An 18,683-nucleotide genomic window follows, 5' to 3' on the forward strand; every position below is an offset into this window, starting at 1 on the left:
GGAGACGTCGTCGGCGCATCAAGGCGGGATGATGGTGGCGCCATCCAATCAGGACACGTTACATCTCAATTTCACATTTCAATGATTGTTGCAGATGTTTCTCTCTAACCCATCCTCTCTCTCTCTTCTTTTACCAGAATGATGCATTTTGGGTATCTGTGTGTGACTGGTTAGAGGAACTCCACTGAGGTGCCGCCCTTGTTGATCCACACAGCTGTATGAGAAGTGTAGAACATGGATGACCAGGATCAACAAGCCTTAAAATCTTATAACATTAAATAATAGATAAATAAACTCACTGAATATATGAAGGTGGATGGATGTTTATTTTCACATTTCTTCATTATTTTGTGTATGAAGTCAGTAATATGACGTGAAAGAAAGCACAAAGTTTCCCGACATGTTACAGAACATTGAACTCAGCAGTGAAGATACAGACCTACTGTCAGCTCACTCAGAGCAGCATGAGATCGTTACCCTAAAACTTCATCAACTCACGTCTCTCAACTCATATTATTTCATTACAATTCTACAAAAAGGCCACAACAGGGCGACATCACAAGGATTTTTTATTTCAACAAGGACACAAGATCCCGTCCGCTTTTTTCAAACATGCTTCCAATCTGGAGACTAATGCCAAGTTAACACTACACGACTGGATCTCTTGTAATCGGGAGTCTTTAAAGTCGGTGTGTATTTCACACTATGCGACTGATAAATAACCCATAATGTGTTCCAATATTTACACAGTGCTGGGTTGCCAAATAACGCCTTTTCATCTGCATTCTGCCTTTTCTATCCTGTATACCAAAAACAGTCGACATTGCAGGTCTACAACACGTTACAAAAACACTTGGGACAGAAGAACCATAAACACTGTTAATACACTCTCTTAATATCATACTGTTTTATTGTAGTAAGAATTAAAGGATAAGCTGATCTTTGTCTCATTGTGTTGCTTTGATGAAGAAAAAGCCGCATTTAATTCATGTTTACGGTATGCTTAAACTTTTAGTGGGCATCTAAACCTTAGTAATTTTTTTTTATATAATCGTTTTAGATCTCATAAAACAACATTTAATAGTAACATTTAATAGTAACACTTTAAATACTAAAACGTCTACTCTACTTCTACTCTTTTCTGTTCTCTCCTCTTCTCTCTAATCTTCATTATTAATGATTTAGTTTTTATTCTGTTATGATTTATGAATAGAATTTCAGGTTACATGAAGAACTATTTTGAATTATTACCCACCCAGTCATTTACATCCACTTTTTTATTGTCACTCCAGCTCAAGCCTAAATACAAATACATGGACTGTGAGTTTAGTCCCATTTAACAACCATGGACACATTTGCTGACATCGGATTCAAAACCAAACTCTCATCACACAGAGGACTCAGATGGAATTTACAGTTTAACAAATATATTTATTCATCAATAAAGAAACACTTGTCTCCCGACCTCTCAACTGGTCTTGGTCAATTGGTCACCTCCATGATAAGAAAACACCTGAACTACACAGTAGTATTTATTTATTTTTAAATGTAATTGTAAAACATGTCAGTGCAGTCTGTATTAGGATTTATATGAACTGAGTTTTATGCACTAGAAGATGGTGGGATAATTAAATGTAAATATGAGTATTTCTTTTAACAAAGGAGTTTAGCTACCACTAATTTGGTCTATAGATAAACACAAAGAACAAAGACTCATGATGATAGAACAATGATGAACAACACTGTTCAGTCCACAGCCCTCCATTCACACCTTCTCATGTACATTCTGGTGGAGGACGGTTCATTATTTGCTAAGTGGAAATCATCTAAAAGTTGTTCTGTGTTTATTAAAGTAGACTAATGCGCTGGTGTTGTTGGAGAACATAATGTGGAATAAAAATACTTCCCACACTCTTAACAGTGATGTAGTTTTTCTACGTGAATACGCTGATGCCATTTGAGATTATTTTCATGAGCAAAAATCTTTCCACACACTGAGCAGTGAAACGGTTTCTCTCCTGTGTGAATACGCTGGTGTTTTTGGAGGTTACTTTGTTGAGCAAAACTCTTTCCACACTCTGAGCAGTGATGCGACTTTTCTCCAGTGTGAACACGCTGGTGTACCTTAAGGTCACTACTTTGAATAAAACTCTTTCCACACTCTGAGCAGTTATACGGTTTCTCTCCTGTGTGAATACGCTGGTGTTTTTGAAGGGTACCATGTTCAGCAAAACTGTTTCCACACTCTGAGCAGTGATACGGCTTCTCTCCTGTGTGAATACGCTGGTGTACTTTAAAGGCACTACATTGAGCAAAACTATTTCCACACTCCGAGCAGTTATACTGTTTCTCTCCTGTGTGAATACGCTGGTGTTTTTGAAGGGTACCCTGTTCAGCAAAACTGTTTCCACACTCTGAGCAGTGATACGGTTTCTCTCCTGTGTGAATACGCTGGTGTTTTTGAAGATTACCCTGTTGAGCAAAACTCTTTCCACACTCTGAGCAGTGATACGGTTTCTCTCCTGTGTGAATACGCTGGTGTTTTTTGAGGTTAACCTGTTGAGCAAAACTCTTTCCACACTCTGAGCAGTGATACGGCTTCTCTCCAGTGTGAACACGCTGGTGTACTTTAAGGTCACCACTTTGAGTGAAACTCTTTCCACACTCTGAACACTGATATGGCTTCTCTCCTGTATGAATGCGCTGGTGTCGTTGGAGATGACTCTGCGTAGTAAAACTCTTCCCACACTCTGAGCAGTGATGAAAGTTCTTCATGTTTATGCTTTGATAAGACTGTAGAAACTGTTTCCTTGGAAAGCAACAGAAACAAAGAAACAAGTCGATTAATTAGAATTATTTTTACTACATTAATACCACAATAATATTAAACTTATCACCTAGTAATGAAAACATTAAATTCACTTCACGTCTAAGTGAGAATCTGAATTCAAAAAACATCAGGATAAAATACTTATAAATACTGCAGATGTTAATAATTAAATAACTATAAATAACTTGATATAAATAAAGATATAAGAGATCTGACTTTCTCAACATCAGTCCTGCACCAAGCAAATCTAATCCAGTTCATGACAGGACTAATAATTAGCTCACAAGTGTAAATCTTTGGTGTGCTGGGAGTAAAAAAGGCTTCATAAATCACCACAATTATGAGCATAAAGCTATTTTAAACTGTCTGAATATATTAACCTGATAATATTAAATAACATCATAAAATAAAAAGAACAACAAATGCAACATAAATGTAAAAGAAACAAACAAGAAAACCCTTTACCTTCCTGTTAGAATCCTGGCAGCTACTTTAACAAAGCTGGTGTCTCCAGCAGGTCGTTTCTAATGAAGAACGTGCAGAAGATCCTTCTTACCAAGTGACTCAGCTACAAGTCTAGAGTTTAGTCCTTAAATAGAGCTGAGGACAAAGACCGAAGACCAGTTCAAAACTCTGCATTGGTCAATCATCAGCCAACTATTCACACCTTCTTGTGTGAAGTACTAGCTCATTATCTATGGAACGTGTGCAAATGAACTAGATGGAGCCACAAAGCATGATGGGTGAAGTCAAACTACACCTATTTATCTCAGCAGAGAAGTGATTTACATTTAATTCTAAACACAAACAAGGTATTGAAAGGCTATTCTGTAAAGTGAAATGACATGAACTTAGATAAAGCTTTTATGATAAGAATCTAAGTCATGTAAAATGCTGTATGTATATTTGTGTGAATTAGTTTCTACTGTATATGAGGAACAATAAGAAAACTAGAAGAGGAAACACCCACCTATAGATTTATCTGTATTTATGGTGTAGAAATATTTACTGTGTACTTGTGTGTCTGTGAACTGTTTGATTTACTACTGTGGCCAAGCCTCCACTTCAAAATGCTCAATCAAATCAGCTCCCACATTGTTTGTGAAGATGTGCGTATACTAAACATTACGGTAAAAGCGCCTGGCGGAACTATTTAGGATAGAATTTCAGGGTTTAAAATAAAAGGGTTGGTAATAACTGGACATTATGATTTTACTTTAAATTTGAAGTAAACTAAAACATAATCTAAGCTCATTCCTGTTTTAATTTAGATTGTTATTAAATGGAATAATCTTGATTACATGAATTGTTATTGTTACTAAAAGGAATCTACTTGTTTCCACAGAATAATTCCACTTTATAATGATAGTACACAACATGTAGGTTACAAATACATTCTAGAAATGTGACAATATAAAAGGCCTTTATTATAAAGTGTAAGGGTACCAAAAAATAGGGTTTAAATGTGCATAAAACTTTTAGCATTTACCATGTGATCAGTACCGTAAAACAGGGTTAAAATAAGGGGTGGGCAATTAAATTTTCCAAGAAACAACATAAAAAACTGGGACTGTTGTGGATGGCCGGATCAATAAGGTGAACTTAATTCTGCTCAATATTAATTTTATCTCTTTATTTACATTTTCAGCATTTAGCAGATATCTTTATCCAAAGCGATTTACAATACAGTTACAGTATACAGTCTGAGCAATTGAGGGTTAAGGGCCTTGCTCAAGGGTCCATCAGCAGCAACCTGGCAGTGGTGGGGTTTGAACCAGCAACCTTCTAATTACTAGTCCAGTACCTTAACCACTATGCTACGACTGCCCACTCTTTATGAAAAGCAGTAAATTGTACAGTTCTTATAAGCTGTTAATGTTTAGACGTTACAATCAGAAAATTAGAAGTAGGCAGAGTAAAAATGTTCTTATATTTCTGTTTAGTATCGTAACAGCGATTTAGAGCCTAAATTCTGATTCTTAACCAGCGTTACACCTGATTTCAGTTAATAAATACCTCAGAAGTTCATGTCTTGTTAAAAACTCCACCGTCAGTCACACTCAGTTCTGTTCACATTACGGTGAAGCTGGAAACACTCACACACATGTAAATCAAAACTTACGGTAATTTAAAGATATAGCGCTCCCGTCAAAATCAATCCTGTTGTAATGCATGTTTGATGTACATTTATTTACATCTAATTTTTAATTGCCACAAACACTCATGCGGGCCGGTTGGGGATGTCTTGCGGGCCAGATGTAAAATGATGATTATAAAATGACTAATAGTTTAATGATAAAATATTACTAGCTGTAATACCAATGTAAACAAAATACAACACAAAAAAGTATCAATCGTAATGTAAAATGAAAGTATATTATTATTAATAATAAAAGATTCACTAGTAGTACATTGATCATTCATTTGCCATTTCACCAATATCTGTGACACCCTGGATTCTGGGCTAGTTTCAGCTTGATTGTTGATTTTAGACCAGACATTAGACTGAACCTGGAAACTCTTGCGATTTTCCCGCCAATTTGGGCTACTTTCAAAATGTGTCACGGCTGTCTAAAAGCTTTCATTGCAAACCGTACAAAATGTTTTTAATGAGGAATTGCGCTCACATACCTATGAACAAGGTCTGCTAGTTTTAGCATGTGAAGGGCGGGTTTAGACAGACTTTGAGCTGGATATTTGTGCTGGATACTTGGCATCCCTGCGTAGAGTTGAATTGTTTGGCGTTGGTTCCAGTTGCTGCTGGAGGTGAACAGAACGAGTACAAGTACAGTCTGTGTTCCTGTAGTTATGAACTGCTCTCATTCTCAGCAGTTTGAACAGGATTTGAACGGAAGGTAAAGCTCTTATTTTCAGGTTTTGTTTCCTTCCCTTTATTAATCTTTATGTTTCCTCAGTGAGCTCGTATCACTGCTCAGAATGTAGAAAGTGCTTCAGTAAATCCAACAGTTCACATATTTCTACACCATAAATACAGATAAATCTATAGGTGGGTGTTTCCTCTTCTAGTTTTCTTATTGTTCCTCATATACAGTAGAAACTAATTCACACAAATATACATACAGCATTTTACATGACTTAGATTCTTATCATAAAAGCTTTATCTAAGTTCATGTCATTTCACTTTACAGAATAGCCTTTCAATTCCTTGTTTGTGTTTAGGATTAAATGTAAATAACTTCTCTGCTGAGATAAATAGGTGTAGTTAGACTTCACCCATCATGCTTTGTGGCTCCATCTAGTTCATTTGCACATGTTCCATAGATAATGAGCTAGTACTTCACACAAGAAGGTGTGAATAGTTGGCTGATGATTGACCAATGCAGAGCTTTTAACTCGTCTTGGGTCTTTGTCCTCAGCTCTATTTAATCATCAAATGTAATGTGGTGTAATGTACCAACCTCAGATCTGAATCTGTTTTTGTTCTTTATTCAAGTTTAATCTACTTTAGTAAACACAGAACAACTTTTACTTTCAAGTGGAAGAATTTTACCCTGGTCTTTATGGTGTTTGCATAAATTCTTCATATTGTAATAAACTTTAGATGTAACTAGGTAGCGTAATGCTGCCACCACCTTTATTAAACCGGTAAGGTCCGGATCAGGGACTGGAACAACCACACACGCAACGGAGATAAGTTACTCAGTTCATCTTTATTAACCACTTAATTACAAGGAAAAGAGGTTCAGGTAAATCGGACAAGTATTATCCAGAAGATAGCCAAGCTAACCCACCCGTGTAACTCACTGCACGCTAAAAACACATCCACGACACTTAAGGAGTTAATAAATATTCACTCTAGAAAACCACCACTACAAAATTCATTTAAAGGCAAACCTGAAACACCAACGGGTCTTTTAACTTATCCCCGAACCTACCCGCCAACAACCCTACCTCCCCTATTATTAATTATTAAAATACACATAACACAAACACTAAAGACAATATAAAAACGTTACTTAACTCGCCCGCCGGCGAGACCCTCCCCCGGGGTCTGAGCTTGTGGCGTTGTCCGTTATTAAGAAATCATACAAGTTGGACTCCCGTTCACCAGCTTCCCTTTTTAAGGTCCGTGGTTGTAGCGTTGTCCGTTGTCTAGAAATCACACAGGTTGGACTCTGAATAATAGGCGGCGGAACTCCTAACCCCCGACCTATCTTTCTACAGGAAGCAGCTGTGCCTCCCCTCCTCACACAGGAACAGCTAAACCACCTAGCTAACTATCTTCATCGCCGGCTGTTCTAACAACAGCGAACGACACCCTCCCGAACCAGCACCGAACTCCTCCAGCCGCCCAGACGCTCATTCATCCGTATACTACAATGGCTTCTCTCCTCTCTCTCGCGTCTCCCACACGCTCCTCTTTTATCACCCACAGGTGCAGCCTCGCTCCAATCAGAAGCCCCACCTCCACACTCACTACAATATTATGAATGCTAAGTTTTCATTAATGAATAGTCTCTTACTTTAACACTTCTAGGTCTACACTCCAAAATTCTAGTCTTTAGATGATTTCCACTTAGCTAATAATGAACCGTCCTTAACCAGAATGTACATGAGAAGGTGTGAATGGAGGGCTGTGGACTGAACAGTGTTGCATTGTTCTATCATCATGAGTCTTTGTTCTTTGTGTTTATCTATAGACCAAATTAGTGGTAGCTAAACTCCTTTGTTAAAAGAAATACTCATATTTACATTTAATTATCCCACCATCGTCTAGTGCATAAAACCCAGTTCATATAAATCCTAATACAGACTGAACTGAAATAACATTTAAAAATAAATAAATACTATTGTGGTAGTTCAGGTGTTTTCTTATCATGGAGGTGATTAATTGACCAAGACCAGTTGAGAGGTCAGGAGACAAGTGTTTCTTTATTGATGAACAAATGTATTTGTTACACTGTAAAGTCCATCCGAGTCCTCTGTGTGATGAGAGTTTGGTTTTGAATCCGATGTCAGCAAATGTGTCCGTGGTTGTTAAATGGGACTAAACTCACAGTCCATGTATTTGTATGTAGGCTTGAGCTGGAGTGACAATAGAAGAAGAAAACAGGAGAGGAAAGAACAGAAAAGAGTAGAAGTAAAATTCAGACATTTTAGTATTTAAAGTGTTACTAATAAATTTTCTTTTGTGAGATCTAAAACTTCTTCTTCTTGTTCCTCAGCCTTTTGTCCCGTTTTTCGGTTACGGGGTCGGCATTTCCGGCTTCTTCCCTTTTTTAGGGGTCGCCGGCGGGATTTGGCACAGTTTTTACGCCGGATGCTCTTCCTGACACAACCCTCCCTATTTATCCAGGCTTGGGACTGGCACTACAATGCACTGGTCAGTGCATCCCAGCGGCTAGGTAACTATGGGACAATTCAGTGTCTCCAATTAGCCTAGTGGCATGTTTTTGGACTGTGGGAGGAAACCGGAGCACCCGGAGGAAACCCACGCAGACACGGGGAGAACATGCAAACTCCGCACAGAAAGGACCTGGACCACCCCACCCGGGGATCGAACCCAGGACATTTTCGCTGTGAGGCGACAGTGCTACCCACTTAGCCACCGTGCCGCCCTTGTGAGATCTAAAACGATTATAAAAAATATATACAATTACTAATAGTTTACAGTTTTTCTCAGTCGATAAAACACTAAACCCCATTCTTGGAACACGTCTGTCAACTGTCAAAAATTATTGAATTATTTACTCTTTTCACAAAACCTTAAACCATTTTCTCCTAGTTTAAAACCGTTTCACACCTGATTCAACCTTTTTGCAAAACTCTAAACACATTCTCACTGACTAACACACATTTCTCATGGTAGAGCACTTTGATGTAAAATGGCACACACATGCCGCAAAGATTAAACACAACAAACGCACTATTGTCATCGTTAACACACTACAGGTAAAAACTGTGCACACACGTGTCATATCAGTAAATAGTGTTACAGTTTTTTTCAACTGCTTACACACTAAATATTTGCTTGTCACTCAACTTTCTAAACATGTTTTTCAAACACCATAACCCCACACCAAATCTGCAAAACCATACACTAATTCTCAGTGTCTGACTCAGTTTTCAATTTCCTAAAACACATTTTGCAAATCTCCACACACAATTTTCTACCTAATACACAAAAATCAAACAGGAAGTAACTTGATTTCTTTTTTCAAACACAACCTATCAAAATGCCACACTAAATCACCAGTGCTTCACTCTCACTCCTCACATGTGCAAACACTCATTACTTTATTGAACACCAATGAATCATTGGCTTAGCATAGGTCACATGTCAAGATGTCTGTTTTGAACAATGAATGACAACGCAGAGAGAGCCAGGAGAGTTGGAGTTGGCAGACCACAAGGAGTTCGAGCCTGGAGGAGCCAGCCCGGAGGAGAGATGAAGCCTAGACACACACCCAACCCCTACCCTCCCCCCAACCAACACACACACACACAGAATTAATTTTTTGGTAAAAAATAAAATTATTTGTTTGAAATCAGCTTTTTCATAGATGTGTTTGGTCTCTGTCCAACTACATGTGATTTTTTTTCTTCTTATGTGCTGTACAAATATTTTATTCAGAGCAGCAAGTGATTTGGAAAAAATAAATGTTTTTGGTTTCAATACTGCTTCTGTGTGTTGTGAGTATATTTCACCTTCTCTCTGCACATTTGTATGGTAATAAACATAGAATCCCATGAAAGACAGAAGAGCTTTAGGTTTTAAACAACAGTGTGTACATGATGTATCCAAAATGTCATATTATGACAAAAGTGTTTGCAATGTGAGGTCAATGCTTGCTTTTGAGATGTGTTTATGACATTTTGAATGTTGTGTGTCATTTTGCTGAAGATTTGAGGCATTTTGCATTTTATGTGAGCAATTGTGGGTTTTGTGTGTAGAGTTTTATAAAAAAAAAAAAGTTTTTAAAAATGTGTGTAAACAGTTGTTAAAAACTGTATTACCAAATCACCCCACCAGACACTTAAAGAAAACTTACTACTGACTTTATGAGGCTGAGACATTTATACTGTATATTTCACTTTACGTAGGTTTGCCATGCCATCATTTCCAATTCCTACAGAAAAAATGTCTTAAAAGTACTAGAGTAAGTGTTCTTTATGAATGTAAAGGTGGCGTTTGATAACAATTTGATTTGAACTCTTTCTGATGTCGCCCTCTTGTGATACTTTTGTAAATAAAAGTAATATGATTACCTTATCATTTTTCCAACATGGTCAAAAAATCTGATATTACCACATCATACAGATTTTACTGATTCTACTAAATTCTATTCTAGATCAAGCCAACATGAGCATTTATAGCAGCAAGAAGAATAAGATAGAAAAACAACCTGGACATGATGCAGTAGTTTTATTTTATGCTCTGGTTAAGTGTAAAATATTGATACATTATCATTTTTATAAACTGATGCATGACATTAAATAATGTAAAAACATGGTGTTGTAGAAAAGCATTATGCACTTTAATCAAGAATGACTTGCACTTTAAATTTTAATGTTACTGTTATATTTGCTTCCTGTACAAAATCGTTTTTTTTTTTTTTTAAAGTAAATTGTATATTTGCACATTGTAACAAAATGTAATTTTATAAATCAAATCTCTCTCTCTGTACAGGCTCATCCTGGAGGTTACTGGTAGATAAGTGGGCGGGTATAAACTGCTGTAGGCTGAATGAGCAGAGATAAACTGATGAAGGCTGAACAAATGTACCACAATACAAATAACTATTTCTGTGAAAGAATTAAATCCCCTCTGAAACCATCCACACGTATCTAAGTTCTGCTGTATTATTCCTCACCATGTGCTGGTTTCACTTTTAAACTTGTGTTTTACAGCTCAGGAGAAATCAGGTGAGAATCAGCTTCTCCAGGAGAGTCTAAAACACCTCATGTGGCTTAATGTACTAAACAGCCTAGGAAAAGAAAATCTCCATAAATGTATCACTGCCTCACAAATTCTAAAATCACCCAAACAGTTTAATGTTACACTTTCATGTAAATTTTACATTTAATTTGTTAAATCTGACAGTTTCACTTCTGATCCATAATCAACATCAAACCCTGGGTAGAGGAGCTGAGTGAACGTGGTCTGAACTCTGTGGAGGAGCTTCATTGTATCAGAGACGCTGTAGAAGGACAGAGTTCCTGCCCTGTAATCCACATACACTCCTATTCTAGAGGAACTCGGCATTATGGGAATTTTAGTCTCGATGTATTTGTGCCAGAATGAAAATCTGGATGGAGAACAGAACAAACTCCAGGACTGATTATTACATCCAAACCAACACTTAACCCCGAATCCCTTCCTGCTGATGCTTTTATATGACACTGCTATAAAAACCCCATAATTCCCACTCCACTCAACCTCCCAGTAACAGCATCCACTCACACTCTCTCTACACAGAACCTGAGAGTAAATATCAAATCTATCTGGATGATCAGGATACGACTGTAATGTTTCACTCCGGGTCACCACTCTGTTCTCCTCAGACAGACGGAGGTTTTTATTTACTGTGTTTGGATCCAGTGTGAACCGACAAACATCTGGAGAGGAAACACAAAATAAACCAATTAACATAGAAGAGAGAGAGAGTGTGTGTGTACAGTGTGTGTGTGTAGTGTGTGTACAGTGTGTGTATGTCTAAGTATGTGTGTGAGAGAGTGTGACACTAGACACACAAACACAGAAACACAGCACAACCAAAGATACAGAGCAACAGTATTCAACACCAAACACACAAAAACACAGAAACACTGCACACACCCACATACAAATACACAGAAACACTGCACAACCAAAGATACGGTGCAACACTATTCAACACCAAACACACAAACACTGCATACACACTACACAAACACTAGATATTCACACATACATTACACAAACACTACACATAGACATGTGTGTACTCTTGGGCAAATACTTTTTCACTGCACTGTGTATGTTTGTGTGTTTGTGAGAAACTTACATTGTAGAAAATCATCTCTGATTTCATGTTCAGGAGGTATCTGGACATTCTTCATTGACGAAAGAGTAACAGTACAATTAACAGTTAAAATTAAAAGTAAATAAATATTTGACATGTTCTCCCAGTGTTTGTGTAAAAATACTTTATTTTTGAGTAACGGATTAAGTGTGAGTGTATTTCATTCAACCCTGGACTCACTGTGACCATGACCAGTACTGGGTTAATGAGTAAATGAATGATGTTGTTAGATGTAAAATGTTCATGTTGGTGGATTTGATTGTTTTGTTTGATGTTTGTGTACCAAAGCATTTTGGAGACAATGGAACACTGAGGGCTTGAACTCACCTCCATCTGGTATCTTCTCACACTTCTCAGGACTGATTGTGATGGTGGCTGATTCTGCAGATCCAGCAGGAGCCGAGAGAGACTGAAAATTCTACATCCAGACAGATAATGTTCACAGAGAAACAACAAGATGCTGATGAAGCACAGAGTGATGTTCCACCAAATAACATTAACAGTATTTCATGATCTCTAATACGAATCAAACATCCAGAAAAGTTGGGACAGTAAGTAAAATATATTTATTTTAGAGTAAAATAGACCTGATTCTAGCAATATATTCATCAATATGTTTATTTATGAGCACTGTAATGACATACAGTATCTCACAAAAGTGAGTACACCCCTCACATTTCTGCAAATATTTCATTATATATTTTTATGGGACAACACTATAGAAATGAGACTTGGATGTAACATAGAGTAGTCAGTGTACAGCTGGTATAGCAGTATAGATTTACTGTCTTCTGAAAATAACTCAACACACAGCCATTAATGTCTAAATAGCTGCAACACAAGTGAGTACACCCCACAGTGAACATGTCCAAATTGTGCCCAAAGTGTCAATATTTTGTGTGACCACCATTATTATCTAGCACTGCCTTAACCCTCTTGGACATGAAATTCACCAGAGCTGCACAGGTTGCTACTGGAATCCTCTTCCACTCCTCCATGAAGACATCACTGAGCTGGTGGATGTTAGACACCTTAAACCCCTCCACCTTCCACTTAAGGATACCCCACAGGTGCTCAATTGGAATTAGTCCATCACCTTTACCTTCAGCTTTCTCAGCAAGGCAGTTGTCATCTTGGAGGTTTGTTTGGGGTCGTTATCGTGTTGGAAAACTGCCATGCAGCCCAGTTTCCGGAGTGAGGGGAGCATGATCTATTTTAGAATGTCACAGTACATGTTGGAATTCATGTTACCCCTTAATGAACCACAGCTCCCAAGTGCCGGCAGCACTCATGCTTGACTGTAGCCAAAAGACAGTTGTCTTGGTACTCCTCACCAGGGTGCCGCCACACATGCTGGACACCATCTAAGCCTAACAAGTTTAATTCGGTCTTGTCAGACCACAGGGCATTCCAGTAATCCAGGTTCTTGGACTGCTTGTCATCAGCAAACTGTTTGCAGGCTTTCTTGTGCGTCAGCTTCCTTCTGGGATGACGACCATGCACCGAGTTGATGCAGTGTGCAGTGTTTGGTCTGAGCACTGACAGACTGACCTCCCACCTCTTCAACCTCTGCAGCAATGCTGGCAGCATGCATGTGTGTATTTTTTAAAGCCACCCTCTTGATATGACACTGAACACGTGGACTCAACTTCTTTAGTCAACTCTTGCAAAGCCTGTTCCGAGTGGAACCTGTCCTGGAAAACCGCTGTATGACCTTGGCCATTGTGCTGTAGCTCAGTTTCAGGGTGTTAGCAATCTTCTTATAGCCTAGGCCATCTTTGTGGAGAGCAACAATTCTAATTCTTATATCTTCAGAGAGTTCTTTGCCATGAGGTGCCGTGTTGAATCTCCAGTGGCCAGTATGAGAGAATTGTACCCAAAACAACAAATTTAACAGCCCTGCTCCCCATTTACACCTGGGACATGGACACATGACACCAGGGAGGGACAACGAAACATTTGGGCACAATTTGGTCATGTTTACTGTGGGGTGTACTCACTTATGTTGCCGCTATTTAGACATTAATGGCTGTGTGTTGAGTTATTTTCAGAAGACAGTAAATCTATACTGCAATATAAGCTGTACACTGACTACTCTAAGTTATATGCAAGTTTCATTTCTATAGTGTTGTCCCATGAAAAGATAAAATCAAATATTCGCAAAAATGTGAGGGGTGTACTCAGTTTTGTGAGATACTGTATGTAGTAATACCAACCTTTTATAGGTATACTTATAATGATAATTTTAATAAATACATATATTTATATATGGTATATTTTAAATATATTTTAGCACTCTAATTCTAATATGGAAAATAAATAAATAATATTAAAGAACATATTTAGATACTTTTTAATACTCTGTTACTTTGCATGTAATTAATGGATGCAATTATTATATTTGCCAGGAATTCACTACATGAATATTTATTCAGTGTGTTTGGATGAACAAGTTAAAATATACAGTTCAAGTGTATTTTAAAGTGACTAGAACTTACAATAAAGCTAAACAGTTTATTTTACATACCTTCAGTATTACAGATTGAGCTGTTATTACTGCCCAAGTGGCGCAGCGGTAAAACTCAACATATAAAGAACTGACATGTCAAAGTCGCACGTCTGCTAAAAGTCTCAAAACCTCTACTGTTTGATGGTTACAGGTCTCAGCATGGCTGATAAGCTTTGCTATGAACTACAAAGAATCAGGTCTAGGAAGTGGAAGTATATTTTCACTCTAGAATACATATATTTAAATTTTTTATGTACTCCAAGTGCACTTGGAATACTGATTAAGTGTGTTTCAATTTCATGTCCTTTATGATCATCCATGGTACACAACATGCAGATACACTGCTGATCTGTACACCTCCTGCTGACAGTAAACCACCAGTTTGTGAGCGTCATGTTAAAAACAAGTGTGTTTAAAAAAAAAAAAAAAATTTCCACAAACAGAACAGGATCAGATAAGTTTCACTTCTGCTGAACTAAAGGTGAGAGAGAGTTTGAGTTTTAACAGGAATTGATTTACATTTTCAGTTCACACAACCACAATCACGTACACCAAAACTAATGGCTTTACTTCAACAGATCAGCAAAATTTAAAACTCCATCAGTGATTATACATAATGCTTTCTCAATAGTGGCATTCCTCAGACACATCATGATACTTCATGACATCGTAAAATATAAAATCCCGTTTTAACTCTACCTCTATCAACCTTGTAAAAAACAAACAAACATCACAGTTCTGGCCAGAGTCTATTTTTTCCTCTTTCTGCTAGAATATATTGCCAGTTTTGCCTGTCCCAAAATAAAATTAAGCAGATGACATTTCTTCTTCTTTTGACAATATGAAAATCCAAGATAAAAAACACGTATTGTAAAACATTCATCAAAGCAAGTAAAAAGAGAAGTTAAAACTTTAAACAGAAAGTTCAGTCTTGTACATAGTGTAAAACAATGAAAAACAATTTCCCTTTCAAAACGAAAAGGTTTGACCTCACTCTCAAAGGCTTCAGTACACTCTCAATGTCACTATAGAGCACCTTCACCACTGAATTAAACTCCTCCAGGAAGCCAAAAGCATTAAAAGCATCCCACAGATAATCATGTTCCACCAGATTAAAGGCTTTTTCTTGGTCTAGGGAGACCAGTCCAAAACCCACACAGATACTTCCAGCATATCTCTAATCATTGAAATATTATCAAAGATAGACCTGCCTGGGACACAGTATGCCTGATCCGTATGTATATACTTTATAGTCGGCACACAGAAAACTCACTGGCCTCCTTTCTCTCACTGAGGTCTCCTTTTTTAGGCAGCAGCCCACTGTCCAGACTACTGTTGAGTACAGCAAGCAGGTCCACTTCTAGCACTTCTATGCACTTCTAGGTTTTACATTATTGATAAAACCCACCCTGTCACCATACTATGATCACTAAAACCAAGGGGGGTGATTAAACATTCCTTAAAAATTTGCAGTTGATGTTTAAAACAATAAAACCTGTCCAGCCTAGCCATGGAAATATAACCATCCCTTGTGTGCATCCATGTGCCACACATCAACCAGGTCATGTATTTCAAACACTTTCTTTAATATATTTCTGGAGGCTGTGTCAGGTTGAATGTGATTTCTATTTAAAACAGCCCCCGTGCAGTTCAAATCACCCCCACTATTAAAAAAATGCTCTGTGTCACACTGTGCTTATATCTCTAAAAGTTTTTTTCTAAAAAAAAACACGCCTTCCTTGGGGAACCACAGGTGAATAAACACAAATAAATATTTTCAAACTTAGCAGTGACCTTAAAAAAGACGTCCCCCTACCACCTCCTCAGATACACAGGACTGTGGAAGAAAATACTTGGAAAATAACACTGGTTACTGTGGAAATGTATAAACTCACCAGCGTTCATAAACTTAAATTACCAACAAAACTACAAACACAGACAGAACAGATCCGCACTCAAACAGAACAGGATCAGATCAGTTTCACTTTCATTTCTGCTGAACTAAAGTGAGAGAGAGAGAGAGCATGAGTTTTAACAGGAATTGATTTACATTTTCAGGTCACACAACCATCAGGTACATCGAAACTACTGCACTCGAACAGAACAGGATCAGATCAGTTTCACTTTCATTTATGCTGAACTAAAGGTGAGAGAGAGAGTTTGAGTTTTTACAGGGATTGATATACATTTACACAACCATCATGTACATCAAAACTAATTCACTTCAACAGATCAGCAAAATGTATAACTCCATCAGTGATTTTACATAATGCTTCCTGCATAGAGCCATATATTCTGGATTACTAGTCCAGTACCTTAGCCGTCTCGTACACGGTGTAAAACAATGAAAAACAATTTCCCTTTTCAAAACACCTTTTTCTACACATAAACAGAAACATCAGTAAACACAGCAAGTTATTTACAGCAGGTGGTTTAGTTTGTGAGCGTCATGTTCAAAACAAGTGTGTTTAAATCAAATCAACAATTTTAACTATATAAAGTAACAATACACAGTAATGTACAGAAGTGTGGAAATGTATAAACCCACCTGCGTTCATCAACTTCAATTATCAACAAAACTACAAACACAGACACGGAACAGATCCGCACTCGAACAGAACAGGATCAGAGTTTGAGTTTTAACAGGAATTGATTTACATTTTCACGTCACACAACCATCACGTATTGAGTACAGCAAGCACCTCCCAGAATGACTTATAAGAGTCTACAGGCAGACCATCAATACCTGCAGCCTTCCCACTGGCCATGTCTTGCAGTGCCCTTTGCAGCTCATGCATGGTCATTGGCCCTGCCAACTCCTCATTAACTTTAGGTGGCACTTGTGGCAAGCCCTCATGAAACCTCTGCTGTGCCGACTGGTCCTCCATCCGCACAGAGGAATAGAGCTCAGAATAAAATTCCACAGCTCTCTTTCTAATCTCTGTAGGGTCAGTGAGCTTCCTACCATTAGCAGAGCGGAGGTAATAAATGATCTTGCTCTGACCATTTTTTTCTCCAGACTGAAAAAGAACTGTGATGGGGCATCCATTTCAGAAAAATTATTTAACGTCTTTGGCATGGTCAGCAGAGAGAGAAGTCTTCAACACTTCCAAGCTGTTTGAAGCAAACTTGTGGAGCCTCAGATTTGATTCTGCAAGGGATGCTTGCGTCCTCTTAAGCAGATCAGTAGCTTCCTTCTCTGAATATTTTTGATAGTGACCATGCCGAGCCTGCACATCTATTGAAAGGCACAAAAGAATGCTGGTATTTCCCGATTTTTGCTGTTTACCATCCAAAGAAACCAGATCAGATCAGAGTCGTGTTTGACTCTAGTGTGCAGTACAATGGCGTGTCCCTTAACAACGTCCTCCTTACAGGACCAGACTTAAATAATAGTCTGCTGGGCATTCTTATCTGTTTCAGAAACGAACGTGTTACTGTGACAGCAGACATACAAAAGATGTTACATTGTTTCATCGTGAGGGAAGACCATCGAGATTACTTGCAATTCTTCTGGTTCCGTGACAATGACCCCAACAAAGACATCATGGGGTTCAGAATCAAGGTCCATGTGTTCTGAAATAGCCCTTCACCATCGGTAGCTATTTACTGCCTGAAGAGAGCTGCAAGAAAAGGTGAACCTCAGTACAACCCTGACACTACGCAGTTCATAGAGCGGCAGTTCTATGTGGACGACGGACTCATTTCATTGAGAACAGAGACGGAAGCTGCTGATCTGCTTAAGAAGGTGCAAACATCCCTTGCAGAATTAAATCTGAGGCTCCACAAGTTTGCTTCAAACAGCTTGGACATGTTGAAGACTTTTCCCTCTGCTGACCATGCCAGGAACATTAAAGACTTAGACTTTGATGGAAAAATTGTTCACACACAACGCAGCCTTGGTTTAATTCGGAAAGTTGATTCCAATACATTTACTTTCCAAGAGTCAATTGGCGATAAACCCTTCACACGTCGTGGAGTCATGTCCACGATCAACAGTCTTTTTGATCCCCTTAGCATAGCAGCTCCTGTTACTATACAGGGAAGATTTTTATTAAGAGAGCTCTCTACAGAGGTTGGAGACTGTGACACACCCCTGCCACAAGACAAATATGGTGAGTAGGAGGCTTGGATAGACTCCTTGCTAGATTTACAACAAATTCCAATTCCTCGTACATATACAGCAAACTCTCTCTGTGAAGCAAAAAGGAGGGAAATCTGTATCTACACAGATGGATCCACAAGGGCAATAGGTTCAGTTGCTTATATCGAGACGACAGACAAAAATGGTCAAGTCAACGTTGGCTTCATCCTAGGG

The 18,683-nt window shown here is 38.2% G+C and overlaps 1 pseudogene; it reads right to left on the reverse strand.

Moving 5' to 3' along the window:
• The window catches only part of LOC134326214 (zinc finger protein 850-like), a 154,553-nt pseudogene that overhangs the window by 100,282 nt on the left and 35,588 nt on the right, over positions 1-18,683 (reverse strand).

Source organism: Trichomycterus rosablanca, chromosome 14, assembly GCF_030014385.1.
Source record: "Trichomycterus rosablanca isolate fTriRos1 chromosome 14, fTriRos1.hap1, whole genome shotgun sequence".
Lineage (NCBI taxonomy): Eukaryota > Metazoa > Chordata > Actinopteri > Siluriformes > Trichomycteridae > Trichomycterus > Trichomycterus rosablanca.